The 9,103-nt window shown below is 41.0% G+C and overlaps 1 pseudogene; it reads right to left on the reverse strand.

Annotated features, from left to right (window-relative positions):
- Positions 1–2,923: 2,923 nt before the first annotated feature.
- LOC122110950 lies at positions 2,924–3,764 on the reverse strand (annotated as a pseudogene).
- Positions 3,765–9,103: the final 5,339 nt, after the last annotated feature.

Genomic DNA, 9,103 nt, shown 5'->3' on the forward strand with positions numbered 1-9,103 from the left:
TTCCATTCTACTCTTTTATCATAAAAATACCTTTTACATGCTGGCTTTACCAACACAGACAAGTAAAATCAGAACAATAGAGGGAAGATTGTGAAGGCCCTTGATCAGGGACAACATGACGTTCTTAAAGTATTATGTAAATTTTTCAAAAGACTTTTTGAACTATTAAACTTTTCAATAAGCCATGTTATCTTTTTCTAATGAAGAATTGCAGAAGTAGAAAGTATTTTGAAATACTGAGACGAAGAGCTTGATAGTTTCTGAAAAGACTTTCTTCGGGCATGTGCATGGTCTGTCTGTGTATCTTCTGGGCACACGAATCTAGGACTGCAGGTATGCTCAGTGCATGCTCAGGGCTGGCTCTCAGGGTAAGCTTGGGAGCTAGAAGTGGAGCCATATAGAGGAATATATTTTCAACAAGTTTTCCTTCCAGTTAGCTAATAAACCTGAGGGAAGCTAGCTAATTTGAGGTAAAACTGAGAATCAGAATTTGTATTTAGCCTCTTTCCATCTCTCCTTTCAGGGCCCCTTTCTTTTTCCCCTCCTTGAGCCTGTTTTGCTTTGTTTTGTCTATATCTACCTTTGCTTTTCCTTTCTGTAACAACACAGCTGAGACTGGTTAAATGGAAAGACGTTCATTTCAGTTCATGGCTTAGGAGCTGGGAAGTCTGAGAAAATGGCACCGGAAGGGCCCCATGCAGCTACTTCAACTCATGGTAGAAGAAGGTGCATGCAAGAAGGGGACCTGAGGGGCAGCCTCACCTGCCAACAGCCCATTCCCACAGAACCAATGTAGGCCTCTGAGAGGGAAAGCCCAGTAGAGAGTAAGAGCTGATCCAGTTCTATGAGATTTGAGAGAGGCATCAGTCCCTTGCTGGGCCTGCACCCAATGACACAAACACCTCCACTAGACCCCATCTACATATATTGCTGCATCAAGGAATTAAGTTTTCAACATATAACTTCTGGTGGCACATATCACAGCATCCTATCTCCTCATTGAGGTGAATAATAAATAGGGAACCTTTCTTCTAGAGTCACAAGAATCATCTGTATTCCAGTGCTCAGAGACCTCTCAGACGTCTCCCTCTCCTTATGAGACAAGTCAATCTTGTATCCCTAGGTCCTCTCCTGGTTTCTCGCACGTGGTCCCCGAGTACAGAGGTCTTTGAGATGCAAGATAAAGAGCTCAGGAAATTTGGGTAAGTCCTAGAGACCTCCACAATATCATCCTGAGTCAACCAAGCTCAGCATCAAGCACAGGCTTGTTTTTGATACTGTGTTTCAAATTGCTGTTCTCATCCCATGCCTTTTTTCTGTTCTCTCCTCACACTCCTTCTTGCTCATGTTCCCTCACTGACATACTGACCATTTTGTCTGCAATAGGGGTCCTAGCACCATCAATAAATACATATAATAAGTCCACTTCCCTTATGCTTTCAGAAATGCAATATTAAAAAAAAAAAAAAAACACTAAGCCGGGTGCTGGTGGCTCACACCAGTAATCCTAGCTACTCAGGAGGCTGAGATCTGAGGATCACGGTTCAAAGCCAGCCCAGACAGGAAAGTCTGTGAGACTCTTGTCTCCAATAAACCACTAAAAAACTGGAAGTGGTGCTGTAGCTCAAGCGGTAGAGAGTTCACCTTGAGCTGAAGAACGCAAGGACAGCGCCCAAGCCCAGAGTTCAAGTCCCATGACCAACAAAAAACAAAAACACTAGAAATCTCTGGAACGATATAAAGAAATAGATGCGTGCTACATGCCATGAAACTTAGAAGAAAAATGTCTTAAATGGTGCATATATGTAATTGGAGAGAGAATCTGACAAGTAAGGAAATAAACCACAGTTGGTAGACATTTGTATTGCAGTTAGTAGACAGGAATTGGATTTCTACAGAGCAGAAAAGAAACAAGAAGCAGAACAGGCATCATCAGAGAGATAGAATCTCACAGACAAAATCTTGAGCGGATGGTAGTTCATTGTTATAAGAATAAACCAGTTCTGCCCTGAGAAAACTCAGCACTAATTGGAAGCAGAGCCTACACTAGAAGATTTTTTATTTTCTTCTTTCAGTGTGAGATACATCAAAAATCCAATTTCCAAATGGCAGCCTCTGCTACTATTTCTTCATGGCAGAGAATCCTTGCCAAGGTCCTATGGCCACCATTCCAGACTCAGTTCTTGCCCACATTCACTTTACTACTTTATTATTCACTTGAAAGTGGGAGAGACAGGATCTGTTAGTGTGTGTCATTTCTAATTGATTTTTCTGGCAGCAAATATTTTATTATTTGTTCCTTATTTTCCTATTATCCTTCAGTAATTGTACAAAAGGGTTTCAAGTCAACTCATCAGTTTGTGAGGACAATGTATCTTGATTAGTGTCACTCCTTCCATCATTCTCCCCATCATTGCCAAGCCCCCATCCCCTCAAGTCACCTGGCTCCATTTCACAGGTGTATATTGAATATTATGATTACATTCGCCCATCCTGCAATTCCATAATTGGAGATTCATCCACCCTTTCCCAAACCTGGGCACAGGACTTCCCACTGGCCTCAAGCCAAACAGAGTACTTGCTCTCCTTCCCAGCTATGCTAATAGCTAAGGAACACTTAATGTTTTCTAGAATGCTTGAAAATGATGTTACATTGTCAAATCCTATTAAGTCCTTTCAATGTGGAAATAATATGCAGAATAGTATCCCATTAGTTAAGTGAAAGATAATATGGAACTTTATAGCAAATTGAACAACTGAGCAAGCATTTCTTTCTTACTCTTGACAGTAGCAGCTAGCCATGACTGATGAGGAGCAACAAAACTGAAAATAAATGGTCTCTAAGAGAAAATATTATAATGGAACCTTCTAATTCACACCTGTAGGTTGGATATGGATAGTAATTTCTTTTTTTGAGGGGGGGATATGACCTTTATTGAGCTTATCCACTGGAGTGGAAATATAATGTCTGTATAAAACCAAATGTTGTTACTATAACTTCTGCATCACAATTAAAATCCAAACAGTTTTTTAAAAACAGTTAACTTAATCAAAACCCACTACTTCAGAATCAATAGCTTCTTTGAAGCCACAGTAACAGTTAAATACGGTTAAGACTCTAATGCAGAAATTTGGTTGGTTGGAAAGCTAATTAAACTTTCAACCTGCTCAAATAGAATTACAATAAGGCAAAATTGTGTTTTTTCACAGAGATACAGTCCACTGGAATCACCAACACTGGACAGCTGTTAAGAGTATTTAGAGTCCTGAGATAACAAGGAATCCAGGCATCCTTTAGACAGTCTTCTGTTGTCCTTTCTTCCCAATAAGAGACTTGTGGATGTGGGGGATGACACCACCACCAGCAATGGTAGCCTTGATGAGAGAGTCCAATTCTTCATCTCCACGAATAGCAACTTGCAAGTGACGAGGGGTAATACGCTTTACCTTTAAATCTTTTGATGCATTTCCTGCCAATTCAAGTACCTCAGCGGTGAGGTACTCCAGGATGGCTGCGCTGTACACAGCTCCTACACGTCCGTCCGTGGCTGGTTGTCCTAGATTTCAGATGTCGATGAATATGGCCAACTGGGAACTGCAAGCCGGCTGTCTGCGAGCGGGAAACCGCCTTTGTCTTGGCCTTTCCGGAGTCCTTCCCAGCCTTACCACCAGCCATCTCAAATTCTGCTGAAGCTCACGCAAGCAAGGCAGAGAAAAGGCTAGTCGGACGCAGGGCGAGGCCTCGGACACCTACTCCATTATCGCACCGCGATTCAAACTGCCATGGATAGTAATTTCTTACAGGCCATCTCAGTAAGGTCTCAAGCCCTAAAAGTCAATGCTGTTGTTCTCACCATAAAGACAATCCACTGTCAGTCTATTGAAAGTATATTGGTAACAGGTACTTAAACTATTTTGGCCCAACCTATAATGGCCCCATTTTTTGTGTTTGTCATTATTCTAGCCCATGTCTCCACAGTCACTTTGGACCAGAAAAGATAGAACTAATTGTAACAGAGCAGAGCTTTATAGGACAGATCACTCTCAAATGAGGATAACTACCAGGAATGATTAGGCTGCACCCTGGAGATGGAGAATCCACCTCATGGAAAACAGATTGTGCCCCTCAACTAAGACTGTGATGACAACTTTCCCATAATCCAGGAGAACCAGAACTAAAATAATGACCAGCCAGACCTCAACTATCACTGAGATTCTTAAGCTATGCATCTTGCCCCCTGCTCTAATTTTTCCTTTACTTAAAACTAATGCTCACGTCTATACTCTAACGATCGATGAAGATGATCTAACTGATCTAATGTGTGATGTTCCCAAGGCATCATGCCACATAATCGCCTTTCTCTGCCCTATTTCCTAATTAACTTCCTATCACTTTCACTACTTTTACATTTTGCCTAAATTCCTCTCATGACACATGCAAGAATCATTGATTAGCTGCAATAGGTTTCTAGTAATATTTCCATTTTCTTCATTTCTTCTCTAGCCTATGAATCAAAACAATTCATTCACTTATTCACTCATAAAGATTGATTGAGCATTTGTTATGTGCTGAGCATTGTTTGGGTCTCAGGGATAAACCAGGAAGTGAAAATAACAGCAAGGGAGCCAGCTCTGCCCTTAATCTGGGAAAGAGAATTCCAAGCAGAGGAAGCAGCAAATGCAGACATTAGGAGATAAGTATGGGCATATGCAAAGAATAACATATATAAGGAACAACAAAGAAGCCCCCCTGGTGAAGGGGAAAGGTAACAGGCTGCTGAGAAGAGCTTGGATTTTCCATTTACATAAAATGGGAATCATTAACAAATATCAAAAGCATGATGACTCAACAGGGTCCCGAAGACTATCTTCTGAGGACCGAAAATGCTAATTATCTCACATTGTTTACTTGTCTTTCTTTTAACATTTAACAATATCTGAAATGATATGACAAACTGTAAGTTCAAAGGAACCAGTGACTAAAACCAAAAGTATGAATTCTCTTTAAAACAAAACTGGCACTATTTATTTAATTTTGGTATTTTTTTTGCAAAGTACCCACAAGGCTTTGACTAGCTTGGAGAGAGGAAGTATGCTGATGAAGAGTTTTCTAATTAATTGATGGATTCATCTGATGGGAAACTAACAGAGGCAACTTAAAATTGCTTTTTGACTGGTCTATAAATTATCTACAAGCAGGATAAAACCTGGGAAACCAGCCCGTACTTTGCATTGTATCCTTTGCTCTGAGTCATTCTTTCCTTCGGTCACTTTGCAATCACCTCCAGGAAAGACAGGGTTTACCCAAAAGCATCTCTGACAAAAGTCAAACTCCCCCACTCACAAATAGACAATTCCTTCTTCTTACCATCGTATGGCAAAAGGTGAAATTTCCCCAAAGCCAAAAATTTGTGATTGTTACTATTTTGCTCACCTCTGGTAATCAGCTCCACCAGCACCTGGACCCCTTCCCATTCTTGGAGTTCCCACCATACCCCTCAGTCTCTCTGCCCAGATCCACCTAAGCTCCCATCCACCTCCCTTCCAACCCCCAGACCCTCCTGCTACCTGGCTGGGGACGGAGGCCATGTGCTCCCTCTTGGGAGAAAGATGGCTTCTCTAATAAACCTTATAATAATCTTTCTCCTGTGCCTGTCTGCCTCTGCGTGGTCCCCTGGGATGGATGTGTGGGACCCTTCAGTGATAGGCCACCAGTTAGCAACAGTGAATGACTTGGCCTTCCTCCTGTGATTATATAAGAACAATTTTTTTCCAGAAGTCCTTCTGAGACAGACTGAGATAATGGCCAACTAGGCCATGCTTGTGACTTGCTATGCCTTTCTTCATCCTCCACCTCAATTCTCACTAGTTAACCGAAGGCAAATGTCTGAATCTCCAAAGCTGAAAGATGTACTCAAGTGCTGTCTTCCCATAGCTGCCAGGTACAAAATCTCCTTTCTCTGCCCTTGACCATGTCTCTTTATTTGGCATATAAGGGTGAGCAGCAGGACATGACATAGGGAACTTCTGAAGTTTGGGCCTGGGATCTAAAACTCCTTGTTTTGTACAGTACAACTTGACTAGCTTTGAACGAAGAATTTTCTAATGAACTGATAGGAAAACAAATTAGAAAACTGTCAGTGTCTCTCTCTTAATAAGCAAAGTCTATGAACTGTAAATGAAGTTATTTGATGACAGAATTCAAAGCTCTTGCTAGATAAGCCACAACTGTAAACAGTTCTAAAAAAAAAAAAAGGGCCTGTAGCTGTAAGTGTGTATCTTTTGCTGCTCAGAAGCTTCTCTAAAGGCCTGGAGAATAGGTGTAGGGGAAGATGGCCATCAAAAGATGAAGACCTCCTTGCCAAGACTCCATGGGATGGCAGATGGCCAACTAGGATAATTGTTACTCTGAGGGCCTGCTTTCATTTATACGCGTGACCTTTATCTTTTCTGCTTCTCTGACTGTGTCTTCTTCCTCCCTATTAGTTACATGATTTCATTTCACTGTATTTGTTTTTTTCCTAAAAACATGTTTTATTAACATGAATTGTATAAAGTGGTTTCATCATGGGATTTATGTATGTGCATATTGTGCACTTTGATCAAGTTCACATTCCCGTTTATATTACTCTTGCTTAAACTCCTGCCTCTTGTTCTTTTTTAAGGTTTTAGTATACTATTTTCACATATGTATCACTGTAAATATATATGAATACACACAAATACATAAACATATATGTATATGTTATTTCTGTAGGATTCACTACGAGACCCTGCCATCAACCTCTCCTCCCCCCACCCTCATCCAGGGTTTTCCCTCCTCAAATAATCACCCACTCACAATTCTATTATTATTATTATAAGTCTAGATTCCACTTGAGTAAAACAGGGAGTATTTATCTTTGTGAGCTTGGCTTATCTCACTACAAAATGATCTCCAGTTCCACCCATTCGCCTGAAAATTACATGATTTTTCTCTTATTGTAGCTGAATAAAACTATGTATAACTATCTATTATCTATAAAACTCTATATAGTTACATAGTTTTATATAGATGTATGTATGTAGGTAGGTAGGTAAGTATGTAAGTATGTTTCTATCTACCTACCTATCTATATTCAGGAGCCAATGGCTCACACCTGTAATCCTAAATATTTCAGAGGCTGATACCCAGCCCAGGCAGGAAAGTCCATAGACTCTTATCTCTAATTAACCACTAGAAAGCCAGAAGTGGAGTTGTGACTGAAGTGGTAATGTGCTAACCTTGAGCAAAAAGCTTAGGGACAGTGCCCAGGCCCTGAGTTCAAGCCCCAGAGCCAGAATACACACAAAAAGCAAAGCAATAAAAACATATGTGTATATTATATTTTGTTTATGAAGTCATTGGCTGTTGGGCACTTAGGCTAGCTGGTTCTATCCCTTGGTGATTGTGTATAGATATGAATATGCAGGTTATCTATCTTCCGTGTTGATTTATATTCCTTTGGATGGATGCCCAAGAAGGCATAGCTGAATTATATGGTAGTTCTATTTCTAGTTTATTGAGGAATCTTTGTGGTGATTTCCACACTAGTTGTACTAGTTTATAATCCCACCAACAGTATATTTCCTGCATCCTCACCAGCATTTGTAGTTGTTTGTTTTCTTGAGATTGAAATACCATTATTGTATTTCAGTGTTGTTTAGACTTAAGATTCCTAATTCTGCAGGTTGGACACTTGAGTTGTGCATTACTAGTCTCCTACCTGCTTTGCTCTAGGCAATATCTATGGTGTGGTAACAACAGTTGCTCAGGTTACTTTTCAGTATACTGAAGGCTGATTTTCATCAAAGCACTATGTGACCTCGTGACTTCAAGAGGCTGAAAATTTTACCCTTGGACTAGGCTATCTCTATTATGGTGTAGACATGACTTCAAGAAGGGTTGCCATGCCAGGTACTGTGGCTCATACCTGTAATCCTAGATACTCAGGAGGCTGAGATTGGAGTTTTGAGGTTCTAAGTCAGCCCAGGCAGGAAAATCTATGAGACTCTTATCTCCAATCAACCACCAGAAAACTGGACATGGAGCTGTGGCTCAAAGTTGTAGAAAGAGCTCAGGGACAGTGCCCAGGCCCCTGAGTTTAAGTCCCTTGACCCACAACAACAAAAATAGAAGGGCTGTCATGACATTGTATTACACTCACAGACTAGCAGTTACTTCACCTGAAATCATCCTTCCTGTTAGAGTAAATTAGACTGCCAGAAACCACGTGGACATCCAGGTACAAAGAACAAAGGATAAGTTTTTTGCCAGTAAGGAGACCAGCAAGAGCCCGTCTCACCAGATGAGAGGAAGTGAGATGTGCTGACTATTGTCTCCGATGGCCTTTTATAACCTCCGGGATTTGGGGGAATCTTGCTGCCCTATATGGTCATAGCTATCCCAACAGGGTGCTCTCTCAGGGAAAAGGGGGGTAGAGGGTGATCATTTGCTGCCTTTACTACATGGGCCTAGTGTCGCCTAGAGAAAACACGTTAAGCCATGAGGGAGGAGGCTTCTGGGCTAACACTTCCTCATACCTAAAACCACTTTTTTCTTTGCCCTATAAATAGCCTCAGGCTCTTTCCCCATGGAGGTAGGTTTAAGACCTGGCTTGCCCCATTCTTTCTTTGTCAAAACTTATTGTCTCTGTGATTGGTTTTCTATGTAGCAGGCAAAATGGGCCTGGTGTGGTCACAAAATTTTCATACTTCCAGCATTGCTGGAAATCCTGGAAGTCTGAAGTGGTGCTTGTGCTGGGATGATAAAGACAGGTTTGGGGAAAGGAGAAACACTCCAGAAGAAGGAGCCTGGAAGGAGGTGAAGAGAATACCACAAACATACGTGCCAAGTTTTCCATTGCAAAGTCAACATCTTTAGCTGAGCTACAGGAATCTAAAGGAGAGAGGGAGGACAGCTTTACAAGGAAGAGTCTACAGTCTAACCTCAACCAGTTTCCTAGGGAAATGAAAGGAGAGGCCATCCATACTGCTCCCTCATTTTCTTTATTGCCTTTATTTTATTTTATTTTAGCATCAATTACCTACATTCAGGCATTTTACTTTGAAATACTTACAAAAT

The sequence above is a fragment of the Dipodomys spectabilis genome, unplaced genomic scaffold, assembly GCF_019054845.1.
Source record: "Dipodomys spectabilis isolate Male_0828 unplaced genomic scaffold, ASM1905484v1 ptg000083l, whole genome shotgun sequence".
Taxonomy (NCBI): Eukaryota; Metazoa; Chordata; class Mammalia; order Rodentia; family Heteromyidae; genus Dipodomys; species Dipodomys spectabilis.